This window comes from Ambystoma mexicanum, chromosome 2q (genome assembly GCF_040938575.1).
Source record: "Ambystoma mexicanum isolate Mex_15411 chromosome 2q, UKY_AmexF1_1, whole genome shotgun sequence".
Taxonomy (NCBI): Eukaryota; Metazoa; Chordata; class Amphibia; order Caudata; family Ambystomatidae; genus Ambystoma; species Ambystoma mexicanum.
The window spans coordinates 1,102,540,934-1,102,560,023 of NC_090924.1; the positions used below are offsets into that span (position 1 = coordinate 1,102,540,934).

The following is a 19,090-nucleotide window of genomic DNA, read 5'->3' on the forward strand; positions in this document are numbered from 1 at the left end:
GTGGATGTGTGCAGCAATTTAACAATTTTTACCATGTTTTCTCATTTTGTCTCTTCAGTATGACCCTACAAGGTAGTTCAGTTGCTATGTGACTCGGGGTATTATGTAAACTATCCTGGCCAGCGTTCCCTTTTGTCTGATCTTTATTGATAGACATTTTTCCTCTATTTTTCTTTTAACTGCAATTTTAATTGGCTTAGATGAATGGTTGTTTCGAAGAAAGGTAGGTTATGTCTTCATTTTCCATTACACCTCAGATCACACACAGTTTCTGTATCATAGTCTGCACATTTTCACATGTCACTGCCTTGTTTTTAAATATTTTTTGTTCACATGACTGATGTGAATAAACATGTAATTTCATTTCTGTTATCCCCCAAATTGCAGTAACATGTTTATCATCTTTTCTATAAAAGAAGTGGGCTATTTTGCATCAAAATGTTATTTGGATATTGTGTATTTTAATTGTTCATTTCTATTGTTTGTAACTTCATTGCAAAGTGCTTACTTCTTCAACATGCACTGTGTAGTTCTTGAAACGAAACGTAGATGTATTATTACCATGTTTATTTATTTATTTTTATGTATTTTTGTTTACCAATTCCATACTGATCTCTGTTTACCCTGCTATAGGTTTTAAGTATTTTATAAACACCTCAATGTATTTCCTACTAATGCAAAGTGGATTTATTGTGTGCCTCTTCTTGTCTGGCAGAACTTAGAGAGTGAATGTTGTCCATTAGGACCTGTGAACTCTGACACTCTCCTCACACATTTTTATCACATGCAATATTTTATGTTCTTGATGCTTAGTTGATTACTAGTTTCCTTGGTTTCTTCATTTATTTTGTGGTGGCCATTTATTTAGTTCAGTGTACTGATGAATACTTTTGACATGTTGAGACTTTATAGTTAGAACGACCTGTCGACTGTCAAAGTTTTGCACATTTTATTTTACATCAATATTGATCTTGATGACTGAGGAACAACTAGTGATTCAATTTTGGCTAGAACCTATCAAAGCTGGGGGGAAAAAGACATACACCTAATGCAATATATAAAGGATTGTTTTCTGTGCCATCCATCCTACTAGTGGCATTGATATTCAACCTTAGGGCTTTCAGTTTGACCTAAAAAGAGTAGGACTCCACAGAAAAGGGCAACACTGAATACAGAGGACTCAAACTAAATGAACTACAGTTTGACATCAACTACAAAACACTATCAGTGTGAAAGACCCAACATTGCAAAAAGAATCAAACCAACCATATGTTCATAATTAGGAAAGTAGGTACTGGCTACAAACTAGCTCAAATACTTTGGGGTATTATTATTGATGTTGATTTAATTACTGGGTATTGTAAAGTATGAATCTCTGGCAACAGAATCCAGGCATCCATGGGAAGTGGGGGCTGATTCCATTAGTCAGGCAGGCCTGAAACCATGGGAATGGCTTGGGCTAGAGCAGAAGGGAAAGAGGTGAGTGACTTGGGCACGTAGGCAAGGATAGGAATGGCACAACTGAGGGGATATCTTTCACCCTGGATCTTCTGAGTTGGGCAGGAAATGTTAACTGGAACTAATCTAGAGGGGGAGGAGGGCTTTCGTACCCCTGAGACTGTTACAGCAAAGTCAAAGGGTGTCTCCTGGATGCAGGTCTAGGCCAGCGGGGTCTTTCCAACTTCCACAAGAGGATGCATAGCCCTGAAATGGAATCAGATGGATATTTGCCCCTTTCAGCTCAAGAATGGCAAGCCCAAATCAGACCTTTTCTTTCATTTAATTGTCAAGAAATGGTGGAACTATTATTATTCTGATTGTACTTTTCAACGTACAAAGACAGGTCAGCGGTCTACTGCAAATAGATGCACTGGAATGGCACCATTATAAAGCTGCCTAAGTTTTACAAGTAATTTTCCAGAAAATGTATCTCAAGATTTTGGTCTACCAAATATGGATGCAATGTAATGAACTGTTTAACAACTCATTTTGATTGAGTATGCATTTAATGCAAAGTACTGTCTAGCATTTATTTGCATATCCCTCAACTTTACCCAGTTGCTCTGGGGATAGATAGACACATATATACATGAGTGTACAACAATCAACAAAGCACAGTGCACTGGATCCTGTTAGCCAATACACCAGTATCCAGTGATGTAAACTAATTTCAAATAAAGAATAACGTTTTTTTAACAAACCTACAATAACGAAAAACACCATATTTTGTATTAAAAATATATATGGCGGTGGGTGGAGTAAGGGATTAAAACGGGGGTGAGGGGTTTGGGTGGTGTTATAAGCCTAGGGAAACGGGGGCTTTGGAAGGAGACCCCCCAAATTAAAAACAAACAAAAAGTCAGTATTATTTTGGTATTTTAGGTTTGTTAAAAAGGTTTTTGTTATTTAATTTTTCGTTAAGATCACATGGAACCAATATATCATTGGAAATTCAATAATTCGAGTTAGAAATTGAATTTATTGTAACATTATTCCACAAGCTGACACAAAGCAAGGCACATTTCTAAATCCAATCACATTTACATCAGTCAGAAGTTGTTTCCCAGGGAAAAAACAACTCTTTCATTCAGTTAGAGGCACTGGCAATCAAATGGACAGTGATAGATCTTAAATACTATCTTTTGGGTCATAGGTTTCGATTGATTACAAATCACTTCACTTTGGTGTGGATAGGTCAGAGGAAAGAATCCAATCCCAGGATTATGCAGTGGTTCTTGGATATGCAACCCTATTGCCCTATTGATGATAAACCTATGGCTATGCTTCACCGTGGAACACCGGAAGGGTCGAGAGCAAGGTCTCATGGACTTCCTCTTCTGGTTTCCATGTGAAGCATCCCGGTCCAACCAGCATAGGGGAAGGGTATGTGAGAAACCTCAGTGTATTCTCAAACCTACTCCCCTTGGATCCTCCTCTCAGGTGGACAGGGAAAGGCCATCCCTTTTGGATCCTGACACTGGAGGTGGAGATGCAAGGGTAGATCACTTGGGTGGAGGGTCCTTGGGGATTAGGGAGAGGATATCCACAGGGCTGGACTGGGAACTAAAAGAGGCCCTGGAAATAATTACTGGGGACCAAAAGAGGCCCTGGAAATAAAGTTCAAAGTGGCCCTATATGACACATTTTCAGCAAGCCCAATGCTTTTCCAATGAGAACATTTGGAAATACCACAGAAAAGAGGCCCAGGGTGCAGAGGCCCACTGGGAAATCTCCAGAGTTCCCTAAAGGCCAGTCCACCCCTGGATATCCACAGGCAAGCATGGTATCCCCCCTTTTCTGGTGAGAACCAACCTTACCCTCCCCATGCCCTTATAGGTTGTCACTCTTTCCCCCTCTATTACATACACCCACATCCATTTCACCATAGTAGTGGGCCGATGAAAAGGCCTGAGGACTGTTGTAAGGGTCAGGCATGTCCCAATAGGTTGCAGGTGCATAAAAGGAGAAACAAGCAAAGGCAGCGGAGGAGAGATCCAGGTGGGCAGGAGAGCCCAGCCACCCGAGGCGGAGCAGGCAGAATATGGGCCAGTGAAAAGGACGCAGACTGCTGCAGAGAAGCCAGCAAGAAGCTGAGGCCAGAGCAGGCCACACGAGGCTCAGGAGCTATGCAGAGCCCTATGCTGTGTGTTCCCGGTTGGGAGTGGGGAACACAGAGAATTCCCCAACACTGCCGACCCCTGCAGGAAAGTCTGAAGAAAGCAAGTGCTGCTCGTCTGAGTGAGAGAGGAGCTCTGAGAGCGAAACCAGAGCACCCGGAGGAGCGGCTGCACACCGGTGAGTGACAGGGAAGGATTACTCAGGCTTGGGCACTCCAGGGGCATGGTATGTATAACGGCAGTCAAGTAAAAGTACATGACAAATGGGTCTCGAGATCAAATGTGAACTACTGAATACCGAACAACCTGCCAAGGATGTAATGAGTTTTGAATGCTGAATGGAGGAAAATATATGGAAAAGATATGAGAATATAACACAAATTAAACAGAAAGTGATGTGCATTTGCGAACGAGATGAATTTAAAGAGACAGCATTTGCAAAGCATGTGAAACAAGTAAAAAGCAAAACACAATTCGATAGTGTGAAAGCAAGGTGGTAACCAGGAGAAATACAACGAAGAAAGTGTATGAGAGTCACATGTTGTTAAAGGCAAGAAACCGTTACAGTGAAGCAGAAGCATATGTGGACGTATGACAAATATACTGAAAGGACACCTGTGTTATCAAGGAAGTCCTATGAGAAAGAATGAACTGTTGTAAAATGCCCTGGGTTATCGGTCGCTGTCAGGAATTTGGGGTGGTGGAAGAGGAAGAGGTGTCAGGGTCGTCCGAACGCTTAAAGAAACAGTATTTGGGCTAGGAAACTACCTTTCCCAACAGCCTTTGGGCCATTTCATAGTTCACGCTGTGCGCGCGTCTGGCCAGCTGACTATCATTAGTACAGTTTATTAGGAGCCAACGGCGCACAGCAGGTGTGGCTTATTCAGTTTTCAAGGCGAAGCCATGCCGGAGAATCGAGAGGAGTTGCGTACGTAGGCAGTATTCCAGCAGGCATTTTGGAAGTTGGGAACAGCAGCACGCCAAGTACTCGTGCGGTGTCCATGACGCTCTGCATTCCATCTTGAACTTACACAAGGAATGCGAGGCGGCGGAGTTCTGACTCGTGCTACTATCTCGGCTTCATCAGCTCCCGCCCGGGAAGGCTTGCAAGCTTCCCGGATGTTTAGTTAAGTGCTGGTTGGATTTTTGTCTGTTGTCAGGGAATGTGTTTGGGCCATGTTTGTGAGAAAGCCATTCATGGGGTATTACTTTTGGACAAAACGCTGTGATTATACTTAGCAGTGTCTGAAGAGAACACTTGGTGCCTGTTATATTGAGTGGCACTAATTCTGGCAGGAAGTACAGTCTGCATTGAAGTTAACTAAGATACTCAGTGTGTATATTTTGGAACACATTACTATGTTTGGGTTGAACTCAAACATATTGGGTCTACATGCTTCTATGTGTGTATCAATGTTGCTAATGCTTGCCCATAGGGCCATGTGTTACGTTCTTCATTTTGGGATAACCTCCCATGTGTTTGTTTCATCTATGCTTGCATTTATGTAGTCCATGTAAGTGTATTCCTACCTGTGCCTGTATCAAGGGGTTACAAAAGGAGTGCAATTACGCTACAAAGGTGCTTCAGTGGCCTGTACTAAGAGGACATTATTGGTGACCTGAGTTTATGTTATGTTCTATGGTACCCTATCAAATATTAAGGCAGTGTAGGGTTTTTACACGGTGCTTTCCCTGTCCTGTCCACCTTAGGTATTTCCTAACCCTCTATACGGTTTTCCTACATTCCCTTCCCCGTCCACAACCTCTCCCTAACCCTCTTACCCCCATTGGCTGCCACATGGTATACTGTGTTTGTATATCAGGTATCTGTGCCAACCACGGGTGGAGGGTCGACTTCATTCGACTTCTGTGGTTTGGGGGAGAGTGTCGACACACCTTCCTCCAGTCTTGCGTTTTGACAGTCGCACGACTGTGTGGTCCGACAACTGCGCCTCGACGGAGGAACCTTACTTGGAGTAAAGCAAGGGAAGTCAAGTGGCTGAGGCTGGTCGGCCTAAGTTTGTTCAAGTGACAGATAGGAATAAGGTAAACAAAGCAAGTTCATTTGACTGTGAATTTCAATCCAGAAGAGCTGCCTACTTGGGGAAGGGAACCCTGAGACCATTCTGTAGAACTGTGTGGAACCTGTGGAAAGGAACCACAAGGCCATTTGATGGAACTGTCTTGAACTTGGGGAAGGGAGCCAAGAGCAAGCCAGGAGCTGGAAGAAGCTCAGAACTTTAGTTTGAACACTGTTTCTTTGGTTACTAGCATCCCTGCACATTGTTTAGCTTTAGTTGTGAGGGCAAGTTTAGGTTTTGGATATGACAGATTTTAAGTTGAACTTACTCACTATACTTAGTTTATTTAGGTTGGGAAATCCATCCTTTTTATAGGGAAAGTTAGGCCTTACAGCAAGGTTGTCCAACATACGGCCCGCGGGCCACAATGCGGCCCACCAAGCCATTTTATGTGGCCCGCGAGGCCGTATGTTGGACAACGCTTGAGTAAAAAAAAAAAATTCTTTTTTTTTTTTTAAATGTGCCTGTGCGCAAAACTACTCTGTGCTCTATTCGGGACACATAAAAGAACAAGATGAATGAGAATTCTGAGCACACACTCACTCTACTAGACTGCTATCAGCATCATCAGTCAAAATAGTTTTGGGGGGAGACTTGGAAACATTGGCACAAAAGGAGCCGCTCTGTGCTGGATCACCATCCTTTCACCAGTAAACCCGATTCAATCAGCCTGGCCCCCTTACAAATCCCAGCCATGCTGTGATTGACATGTGGACACATACATAATCGTATCAATAAACTTTCTCTGCATTTTTTATGGCGAATGCCAATTTTGCCACATTCATTCGGGTCAATTTCATTGCTTTTTTTACCACAAAAACGGTGGCAGAATCCCGGCACCCTCACTTTCTATATACCTTACCCAAAATTACCATCTATATTTTTTTGGTAAAAAAGCGTAAAAAATGCGGCAAAAAAATGTTTTGTCGAAATTGCCATTCGGCAAAAGTGGGCAATAGCAAATAATCTACACACTCAAGAACAACCTTTCAAAAAATGCTCTCCAGAAATGTATAGAAAGGAAACAAAATCCAAATCCAAATCAATGGGAACCAAAGTTTTTGTTTGTTAGTGGATTGAGTTTGTTCACAAAATGGATCGGAGTACACTTCGAATAGTTGCTGCAGCTCTGGAGAAAACACGAGTGGAAGCGGAGAAACTTAACCTTTGCAGTGCTTTTTTTCTTCGTCTCGAGACAAAGAAGAACAGTGGGAGCTCAGTTACGTTTACCTCTAAGCACAGTGCGGATTGATGAAAATGTCCATGCATTGTACCAAGTACATTGGACATTATAGATGTGGCCAGTGGGGTATCAAAGCATGTCGAATACCACATGTACAGCACAATATGTTACCCTAGTAGTGCCCCAATAACACACTGCAACCTGCAAATGGGCCTCAGTGGACCACCTGCCAAGGTTTCTGGAAGTTGCTTATGATCTTGATCTGTGATCTATGATATGATCTGATATGATAGGTTATTTATAACGCGCTTAATACCCATGCAGCAGTGATCCCAATCATAAAAGTGAAACAGGCAAGCCCAAAAGGTATAACTTATTTTCACTCTTTTGGTAGCACAGTCTGAAGGCAGCCTATACCCTCATGAGAGGTGTGAGCTGATACAGTTGCAACACAAAAAACAATAGTGCTATGTTCCCAAAATACCTCAGTTCTTGTCTTTCGGATCTCAGCAGAGCCAGGCTTTTCAGCATCAGACCAGAAGAATGGCTGCCTTTGCGCTGGGCTGGGGTCAAGTCGGAGAGCAGCAGCGATGGGCCCCATTGATGCAGTTCTGTTTGGCAGTGGTGCTGATTTGCGAGTAGAAAACGCTGGGAACAGTAGGCCGTGCAAAGTGGATGGCACTGGAAGACTCAGTGACCTCTGGGCCCTGACAAGGGAATACTTGCCTTTGGCACTGTGCATGCTTGGCTGACACAACACTACATATGGTTACGGCAAAGATGCCAAAGCTTCAGCATTGTCATTGAGCAGAACTCTGAGATTCAGGGGTGGTGGAGCGTCGAGGTCCAGGATGATTATGATGGTGTCAATGGGGCCAGCGCTGAGCAGCTCCGCTCAGGAGGGCCATGGGCCCATGTGGGGCTGACAGGCCAGTGGGCAGACTGCAACAGCTCGAGCCATCCTGCTATTTATACAAATCTTGGGCAGAGCAGCGCCTGATGGGAGAAAGGAACTGCGCTACAATCTGCTCTTCTGCTGGGCTCTGCCTGCTGGAGCTTCCCCCTAAACGCGGGACAGGCAGCTCTGCAGACGCTCAGAGCTTCCGTGGATTGGGGGGTTGGGGCTGGGTCAGGGCCTGCCTTCTCACCCTCGCTTAGCGGGGCTTCCCAGAACTGACCCAACCCCTGCCCTCTTGCATGCAACTCATACTTAGCTGGCAGGGGAGAATGTGATCTCAGGGGCAGATCTCCCAGGGTGAGGCTTACCCATTGCACATCGGATTTGCTGACCCTTGCTATGTTCCCAAATGCGGGATACACGACTGCATTATTTCTGGTAGTGGGGGACTGCGTTCGCGCTCTCCCCCCGATTTATTGGTGAAAGAAAAGGTAAAGTGTGCACTCGGCCTGCTAGGTTGCATACTTTTAGATTGTGCTCACATTGCGTTTCTTCAATTAGGTTCACCTTTGGGTGATCGCTTTTCCACATTTTATCCGTTGAATTGAATTATGCTTCTTTCATCACCACAGAAGTAATGTGTATTACAGAGATACGCTGCCATATGTATTGGGCACACTGCACAGGCTCAGGCAGCATCAATCATGCTTTGTACAGGACAATGCTGGCCTAAATTGGGAACAGCCAGCATAGACATGTTGCTACAGAGGCATATTTTGGGTACAACCAGCATGACAATGTGTTACATCAGTGACAGTGCTGTCTTACACTGTGGACACATTGATCATTAAAATGTGTTGTGTTGTAAAATGTTCTTTTCTACTGTTGGTGACATGGAATGTTCATGTTCCCCTTTAGAACTGATTGTAAACTTATTGCTTTTTGGTCACCAAAAAAATTCTTGGGGGGGAACCCCCCAAACCTTCCCTAGAACCTTGTAGCTCCCTCACTACACTTGGTCGCCCCCACTATTTCAGAAAAATATTAACAGATAGACACTGAAAGAAATCACAAGCAACTAACCTTTGATCACTGCCCATGACACCAAAAGCTATCCTTGGGACTGCATGGCTATCACTGCCTGTGATGCTATTGTGTCAAAGGTCACACAATATCGCTTTTTTAATATACTGCTTTGGGTGAGGTTGTTGACTTTTGGCTCGCCGGCCCACTGGGTGACAAAAGTGAATGCTTCGGCCCCACATTCAAAAAGGTTGGACAGGCCTGCTTTACACGTTCATGTCGGTTTTTACTAAGTTTTCCGACTTCTTCAAGGTGATTTTTTAGTAAAGGATCAAATTTGTTCCGAAGAAGAAGAATTTCCAGAAAATTGCCATGATCCAAACTTTCATCTTCTAAGGTATGGGCTGCTTCAATTGTTGCCCGATAGCTGAGACCTCTTTTGCCAATCAGTTTAATTGTTTCCACCACACGCTCCAGAATGGCCCGTTTCCTTTTAACTTCCTCTTGTTTTGCAGTTTTTTGCTTTTGAAAGAGACAGCTAAATTGTTGTGTAGGTTGCTTCGTTCATGTTCATCAATTCTTTGATACATATGCTTTTCGTCAATGCATTCTTCAATGAAAGCACTTCTGTCTGTGTTTCTTGCTAAACGCAAGACACACCATGCAGAAAAAAGCTCTAGCCTTGCATGAATAAGTCATCCACTGCCGCCGTTCCCCATCTTTATGTTGATATAATTTTCTTGTATTGAAATGAATTGGAAGGTCTTCTGGTTGACATGGATGGAATTTTAAAAAGGCAAGTAGGGTTTCTGATGAGGGCCTGACAAACCACTGTTTCTCCTCAACATTTTCAGCTGACTTAGCATCAGCCAGTACATCAACATTGTCACACTCTACTTCCTCAGCTTGTACTTCTAGGGAACCTTCAAAAGTTGAAGCCTCTATTTCAGTTCTTTCATCACCCTGTCCTGTATCTCCAGCTTCAGTGTCAGTGGTAATTGTGGCAGAACAGCTGCTTTCTGGTCTAGGATCTTCCTGAGGATGGACACGTTTTGTTGACATAAACATGTCACTTACTTTTTGATATTGGCTGGCCTCTTTTTCTAATTTCTTCTTTTTCTTCTCACGCTTTTTCTGAACTCCTCCTTTAACTTGTTTTCTTTTCCCGTCATCATCTACTTTTTTATCCATGCTGAAATCTACCAAGGTAAAAGAACATTTGTGTAATCAAAAAACTTCCATGTTTTGGTTACTTATAACAAAACAAGTATTACAATCAAGTCTGCTATTGGTCGGTCACTCAGGACAACTGTTCTGGCTGGGCTTCGTGCATATACTGTTCTGAATTTCGGTAAGGGAAAGCTGAGTGCAAGAAAAAAGCTGGACGAAGCTCAAAACTTGATTTGAACACTATTTTTGCTGCTGACATCCCTACACAATGGACGAAGTTAGTTGTAAGGGAAAGCACAGGTTTTGGACACAGTCTTGATTTGGACATACTGACACAGACTATCCTTAGTTTTGTTTAGGTAGGGAAATCCTAACTTCATATGCGGCAAGTTAGGCCTACCTCCAACTCACTTTGAAGTAAAAATAAAGCTTGAGATTAGAAAGCTAAATCTGTTGTCTGTGTCTTACTTCATTGTGCCTTCACAGCGCTCAGACACTTCCACACTCATTCATGTACCCACTAACTTACCCAAATATCCATCCACCCACTTATCCCCCTTCTCTATTTTCCCTTCATTTCATTGCATTATTGCAAATCCTATGGGTCCTCCTAACAAAGCTATGGGTTTGTCTGCACAATGAGTTACATCTTTATATTAATGTCAAAAATGGCTGGTCAGGACATTTACAAAGAGGAGGATAGCTCAGCACCAATGTGCTCGCCTTGGAAACAAGACGACACGGAGCAACACAGGTTCGATCCCCGGGTCCGTGCTTAGAAACCTCTGGGTATTAAGCGTCTTATAAATAACATATCATATCATCATATCATAACCAGGTCTAACATATATGCAAGTTAGCAAGCATGATTTAAATTGCATGGATGCAATGCTGTGGGCACACACAGTTAAAAATGCTACTTATATAAAGGGAATGTAAAACATAACTTTAAACTTCTCTGCAACTGATTTTCCCCATGTCTACTGTCAGATCCTACGCACACATGATGCTGTCAATTAGCACATTTTTCTGCTGCTTGCCTTGATTATAGAGCAACATCTCAATTTTGAAAGGTAATATTGGGCTTTGCTTTCCAAATAAAGAACACCCACCCATGGTAATTCTAGGATTCAATATAAATGACAACAATTGGGAGCGTAATGTGATTAGTAACAAGCAAGTTTAGTTTGAAAAATGTATAGGCTTACGGTCAGAAATGTTCACCGGTGTACACCGCAATCTGTGTTTGAGCTGTTGTGACACAGGCAGGTGATCAGAGAATGGGGCCACCAGCAGTTACCTCAGACCTCGGCCTGCGGGCATCAACCATGAACGAGAAGCGCAGGGAAGGAGACAATCATGGTTGCACGAAATCCAGCAAAGAAATGAAAAAGAAAATGAATGAAGGTTCACTGGTCCAAACCCCTATAAAACATTGTATACATGACGTCACAGTTCACACACACTCTGCAACACACTTTTTGGCTGTGCACAAACAATGATAAAAACCATACGCTCTCTCATGCAGTGCCTGGAAGAGTTGACTGCGATGAGTGGTTCAGGCTTGTGCTATAGGGGCACCTGATACAGTGCAGCATTAGTGGGACGTCCAGTGCAGTGCTGTTTGTCGTTACAACATTTGGCCTTTGCCTACCAACTTCCTAGTTTGGTAAAAGTGGGTCACAGTTTGATGAGTTACTTCACCATGCTAGTAGTTTTGACTGGTGGTGTTGAATAAATAGTCCTTAAAATGCCCAATTTGCATCACATTTTATCAAAAACCTCCCCCTTAGGTACTACTCAAACAGTCTGTCACAAAAGCAATGAACTGCCATTTGCAACAGTGGATCACTTTTTCATTGGTGCTCAAGACCATTTTATGCCCCGGCCCGACACTGGCTGAGTGCATGAGTGCCTGTGTACAATCACTGCCAGAATGTCAGCCTACACCCAGAACCTCCAAGTGAGTTTGGTAACTTTGGCGGAGGAGCCTAGATGGGATAGCTCAGTAACCTTGCTCACTCTCTCTGGCCCAGTAGGGTGAGGGTTGGTAACTTGGGAAGGGCTTCATCCTCATGCAGGGATAGATCACACCTCCCTGACTGTGAGAGATGAGGAACGGGCTGAGACCACGACGAGCCAGCCCATACACTTCACCACAAGCCGAGGGTGTTTCTGCCCTCAAACAGCCATCGTGCAGGTGTGCAGGCCTACAGGGCCGGCGGCACATGGGGAGCTTGCAGGTTTTGTGGTTACTTAGAAGATAGATGCAGCACCGGGGTCTCCTTAATCGGATTTGTAATGGGTTTTCTGGACGCCATAGCAGATGGAACCACCCACGTGTCAGGATTTGGACCCTGAGCCCCCATGTGAGTTTATGAGCACAATGGCGGGATTCTAGATCCAATGAGATCTGGTGGTGTGTGGAGCGCACAGAAGGATGTACTCGCACAGGAGATCATTTGCATAGGACATATTTCATTATTATGAACTACTGTTTGTTTGCTTATCTATTTGTTGATATTATAATATGTAATAAAAATTATGAAACCAAAACAAAAAAAGTGAATCTTGGGAACATAAGAATGACCACCAATTTCTCAAACGTGTCTGTGCTAGTAATTCAAATGTGCATTCCTTCGGAGCATGCAATGCACGCTGGGTATGGTGCTCATTTCCTCTGTCAGAATAGTCACCCTGACAGTAAAATGTGTGCAAAGCATGAGACATATATACAGCTTTGGACAGTTTCATTGTTTAAGTTTGGGCTGTTGAGCAAAGGATGACTTTCCGATGCAGTCTCGTGTGCCAGGCCCTCAGGAAAGACAGTTTTTGCAGGAACACAGCTCCCCTCCAGTCACTTCCGCCCCCCAAGTCCAGACCCTTTTGCAAACTTGGAGAGAAACTGAAACCCACATAATCCAATGTACATTTGAATATCACGCTCAATGTCCTTTGCGATCATGATGATGCAACATATTCGTCCTCTTAGTCTCTATTTGCTTGGTCATACTGTACACACTGCTTCAATCATCACGAGCCAAGCCTCCACTTCCATACCAACAACCCCCAGCCATCCCCAGCTCTAATGTCCATCTCTAACCACACATGACATAAGACAGCCCACAGTTGACGTAGCCAGGCCTAAATGCGCCTATACCTTGACCTGCAACCGCCTCCTACTTCAGCACAAGGTTTGCTATAGTGCTCTACTGCGGCAATACACCCCTGTCCTTCTACCCCTGGTGCACACACACACAACTCAGCCGGTTGTGTTACAGCCCCATAACTACGGCACCACACACACCATCACAGACACACATCCATATACACAAACACCAGCACCCTTCGCAGCACCCAGGTGTCCTTCAAGTAGGAACTTATTCAATCTACATCATGCCAGGAAAAGGCATTATATGGATGTGTCACAGCCCTTGTCGGTAGCAGGCGAATGCACCACGTCTGGATGAGTTTTTCATGTCTCGCAACATGTAGTCCTATCCAGGGATGGGACCGCCACCCAGTTCTGCTGCCAGAGATGGAACTACGGAAGAAAACTTTGGATTGTAGACTAAATGCTGCCTGAGTTTTTAAGCACTATAAAACTGAAGGAACTATCGTGTCTGGGAGAGTTATTGCCACGAAATGCAACTGCATTTGCTTTGGAAGTCGAAACCCCTTCAGACTCCTATCCCGCCTTGCGGCACTGATCTGCCTTGCAGACGGGGCCATAGGTGAGTGACTGACTGCCCTTAGAGGAAGCAGAAGTTGCACACTAATTGTTGGCATGCCATGTTGCTGCGTTTGGGTGGCAAACCTTGCACGCTTCCTGCTTGCTGACATGGAACATTTCTAGGGGCTAAAATCCTAATATTGGTGCAAAAGAGCGATAGACGCGTCACTGCTTCAAATGGTACTGTCTGGAGATTTAATACAAAGAGAGTCTGGGTTACTGTTACTGACCGTTTATCTAATAGAATTAAAATTACAAAGTGGCTGCCAAGTCGATGGCTTAGGGCCTCGCTGATAGTGACAGGCTTGGGCAGTGTTGTGTACATTGACTGCACACAAGTCGCCCCAATCCTGACAGAGACACGCCCTCATTGTGTCCCTTACGCTGTACCCAATGACTAACTTGGATGTGGGCAGCTGCGTTTGCGTCGATAGGTATAACTCTCGAAAAAGCATTCAAACACTAGGAAGGGTATATTTCTTCTCTTTTTACACTCCCACAAAAGTGCTGTTAAAAACACAACCTGATCTGCCATCTTCGAAAAAATCTCCAACGAGCTGTGAAAAAAAGCAAAACATCTCCCCTGTGGAACCACACATAGGAATGAGCCCGGTGCTAATTATAAGCTAATCACTTCTCGTGTGCCCCACTTCTCTGCTGGAGCAGGAGGTCAAATGCGAGGGCAGGGGAAGTGTGGGGGCGAGACCTTCTTCAGAGCATGTCAGGAGTGGGTGACGTCAGCAAGTGATTAATTGGTGCCAGAAGTAGCGAGGCCCACTACTGCGCGAACATGGGACTGAAGGTGGAAAAAAGAGACCAGACCGCTTGATAATGTTAAAAGAAAGAAGTGGTAGGATTTTTCGCAAATAAGAAAACGAATCATATGTACGGTGTCCAAGTGGCCTGAATTACACTTCGACTATTGATGGAGAACGAGTATGCGTGTGTCCTATGCTTCAGATAAATCCATATACAGGAACCTCGCAAAGGGGCGGCTCGTGGTCCCTAGGTGACCTTGGGGCTTCTAAAATAAAAAGGCAGTGTCCATAAAACAGTGTGCGGTTGATAGATGAGACATTATGTCAGCGCACTTATTCCTAAGTGTATTTGGCGAAATCACACAGATGTTAAGGTTAATGTGATAATAATAGCGATTGAAAAACATCTTTGTATTCAAGATTGATCTGAGACATAGGTTAGGCAGAAGCAAGAGGTAAAGTGATTTTTATTTTGTTTTAAAGTTAGGGGCAGAGGGATCGGGGGGCTGGATCAGAGCGATAAGTCACCTGGAAGGATAAGCACACACCTCCCCAGAGGCAGACTACAGAGAGGCAGGGAGGGGAGAGGTGTATTGCTAGTGTGGGATCTTCAAATATGAAGAGCATGCAGGTTTCACTGCAGACACATATTGTCAGGATAAATTGGTATCGAAGTCAGGGCCTGAATGAAAACCCAACATACATTTGAGAGGATCATGATGTATGTATGTATGTATGTATGTATTTATTTTTTGTATAGCGCCGATAGCCCGTGGGCATCAGGGCGCTTAGGCAAACAACGAAAAACAAAACAATACAATAGGAACGTCTGCGCTAAGCCATGAGGTGATCATAATCCCCCGTATCCCAGTTCATCATCTGAAAAGATGAGTCTTCAACCCTTTCCTAAATACAGTAAGGTTGGTAACGGTGTTCCACAAGCTGGGGGCCTGCACCAAAAAGGAACTGCCCAGCCCAGATTTCAATTTAAACTTGGGGACGATCAACAGACATTTACCCTTTGAACGAAGATTCCTACTGGGGGTATGAAGCACTAAGCCCTGTTTCAGATACTCAGGAGCACAGCCATACAGGCATTTATGCACCAGGCAGAGAGCTTTGAATTTAATACGCTCCTCCACTCTGAGCCAATGCAAGGCTATTCTCTCTGCAGTAACATGATCTCTTTTCTTCAGATTTTTTACCAGCCTAACCGCGTTGTTCTGAAGCACCTGACAACTAGAACCATCCTTAGAGGAGGCCCCTAATAACAGGGCATTGCCATAGTCAAGCCTTGATAGTATAATGGCCCTGGCTACGGTGGCCATATTACCCTCATTAAGAAACGGCCTAATGGCTTTCATGAGCCTTACGTAATAGGCCGTATTTTTTTGTAGGTAGCTAGTCTGGGCATGAGAATCCACCTGTGAGTTGACCATTATTCCCAGGGTCTTCACTTTCTGGACCACCTGGATAGTGGCATTCTTGATTTTAAACGATTTATACTCAGCCCCCAAGTTCGCTAGCTGATGACTTGATCCAAACAGCATCAGCTCGGTTTTAGAGTCGTTCAGACACATCCAGTTTGTCTGCATCCAATCGTCGATTATCTTATAAACCCTGGCTATTATTTCACTGTCTGAATCATAGTGGCTGCCACCCAGTTCCAGAATGAGTTGGGTGTCGTCTGCGTAATTAGTAAACGACACCCCCGCATTCATGATAAGGGATGAAGAGTACATGTATGGGCAGGGGCGTCGTAAGACACCTTATGGGGTGTCACTGTGCACATAGAGGGGGCCCACAAGGCTAATTCAGGGGTTTCATAACACAGAGGCTTTACAATGCCCATGATACAGGAGCTCCCATTTTTGCAGAACACACACAGTGGGCCTGATTCATGGACATTTTTGCACAGTGCAAAGTGACTTTTCACTGGTGCAAAGTGACTTTGCACTACCAACAAGCACCCTGATTCACCCCTGTCTTTTTGCCGTGCAAAGTGAACTTAATAGTGCACACACTGGGCTTCCCTAAAACATGCAGGGACCTTTGAACACATAGGTAGTGGCCTCACATCTCAAAACAGTGCATCTAAGGCCTCCTGGGGGCCCAATCACATACAAGGACTGCGCAACACATATAGGGTCCATCAGCACTACAGGAGACTCTGCATTACACAGGAGCCCCTCAGAACACACGGGGGCCACTCAGCACGCGCTATGTGCCCCCTATACATGGCCTTATTCACATGCGGGGGTTGCCCCTTGGCACATAAAATGTTGATCAGTCCATTTATAGGGTCCATCAGCGCATGCAGGACTCATCAACACTTTGAAAGAGTGCTTCGGTAAATGAAAGGCCCCTGCATATACAAGCCCCCATCAGCAACTACAGGCTAATAAGCACACAGTGGAGCACCACTCATACAGGCAGGTATAGGCCCTTGCCACATTAGTAGAGGTGCATAGATGGGGCGACGTTACCCCATACTGCAAAACAATACCAGGATGCAACGGGGACAGGACAGCATTGGGGGAGCAGTGGTAAGTGGCGACATGGGAGGGAATAGGCAGGTAGGCAGGGAATGGTCTGGGAAGTGGAGGGGGTCAGGTAAGGAGAGGGTGGATGAGTCATGGGAGTTCCACGTAGTGCCCCCGGATAATGAAAGCGGGGAGGCCTGGGAAATATTGGTGGGCGCTGGTGGTGTCCCCCAGAGAGTTAGCAAGTGTCATAGGTGGGTGGGAGAACAGGGAAAGGAGGTTGATCTTTTCTCCAACTCCAGTTGCACAAACATTTAAGCACAATGGATCTTTTATCACCCATCACATAGAACCGAATGGGAAACCATGCTTAGAGGGGCCCAAGGCACACATTGGGCCCCATGAAATACAGGACCCACTCCGCATGCACAGAATCTCCTCACAACATTCAAAGGTCTGCCAGCACATAAAGAGGCCCCTCAGTACTAAAAGGGTCTCAGCACACACACAGGGGCCTCTTGGCACACATCGGGTCCTTAGCACAAGCAGTGTCCCATCTCATATACTGTACATATTCAGGCTACACAGCACAACGAGAGCTGATCAGCACACACACACACACACAGGTCTCTTGGCACACATCGGGCCCTTAGCACAAGCAGTGCCCCATCTCATATACTGTGCATATTCAGGCTACACAGCACAACGAAGGCCTCTTCTGCCCGTAAGAGAGCTGATCAGCACACATGCAGGTCCTCATTGCACACGCATGACACCTCCACACAGCAGAGTGTGCCTCATTGCACCTCGTCCGCATAGCACATACAGTGCCAAACGCCACAAAAGGGCCCCTTAGCAGCTACCTCAGCAGAAAGAGACCTTTCAGTAAAGGGGTGAGTGACCCTGTAATCCAAAGAACAATGAGGAAGGATTACACAAATAATAACAAATTGCTCTTTTATTTTCTCTCCCTATCACACTCTATCTCCCTCTCTCTAATATAGTCCCACCTCTCTACTTCACTCTCGGTCTACCATTCTCTCCCTCTCTCTCTACTGCACACTCCCTCTGCCTCTAGCCCACTCTCTGTAACTGGTCTTCTTTATGTGTACCTCACTCTCTTCACCACACACTCTACACCAATCGTTCTCAGCTCACACTCTCTTCCTCTCCTGCACCCTACTTACCTCTGACTCACCCTTGTATACATTGTGCCACGCACTCTGAATTTATTTTCATCCTCCCAACAATCCACATTCATACGCCCTTTGCCGGCAGCACTCTTGTTGTGACACCCCCCTTCCTCCCTGTCTCTCTTACCACCTTGCAAAGAGCCCATGATATCATATGATGATAAAGCATTTATAATGCGCATATACACAAGTGTTTCAAGGCGCAACCAGGCAAAGGGGGGAACAGAGAGAAGACAGAGACAGCAATCTTATTACCTTCCTATGCACCCTATTTTTTTCTCTAACCCTGTTGACTTTTGAACCTTGGGTCTTTTTCACCATTGCAGGTAAAGCTCTCTTTTGCACCTTAGCTCTAACTCGCATACACTCATCAATTCATAAGACTCAGTCACTCGGCGTGTTACACTAATCAAAGAAATAAAATAAGTCAATAAATGAAGCTAGGTTATACCCACACTACAAAATTCATAATAGCAACGCCAACTTATCATTTCCAATTGTAAACGCTGGATATTCAGAGCCCCCCCAAACATACAATGTCCAAAAGCATTTGATAGAATGCTAGAATGACAGTGGATGGACATAAGCCAGAATATAACCAGAACGCACGACGACTCAGGAACATGCCGCGCATCTCAAACACAGCGGACAGAGCAAAGCAAAGCAGAATTGCAGCTGCTCTCCCAAGGCAATGCAGGGCCCGGTAGCATACCTCGCTCTGACCAGGCAGGCTTGCATTGAAACTCATTCCTTCCCTAATGCCACCCACCCTTCCCTCAACAGAAGGCCATGTGCCATATAATGCCAAATGTAGGCCCCGGCAGCATGACTCGGTCTGACATCATTCCTTCCCTAGTGCCACCCACCCTTTCCTCAACATAAGGCCATCTGCCATACAATGCCAAATGCAGGCCCCGGCAGCATGACTTGGTCTGACATCATTCCTTCCCT

At 44.8% G+C, this 19,090-nt stretch overlaps 1 non-coding gene across 1 annotated transcript; it reads left to right on the plus strand.

Moving 5' to 3' along the window:
* The first annotated feature begins 8,087 nt into the window (after window positions 1-8,087).
* Window positions 8,088-8,249, plus strand: LOC138570423 (U1 spliceosomal RNA). The gene has a single exon (XR_011303483.1). It is a non-coding gene; the product is annotated as a U1 spliceosomal RNA (small nuclear RNA).
* Window positions 8,250-19,090: the final 10,841 nt, after the last annotated feature.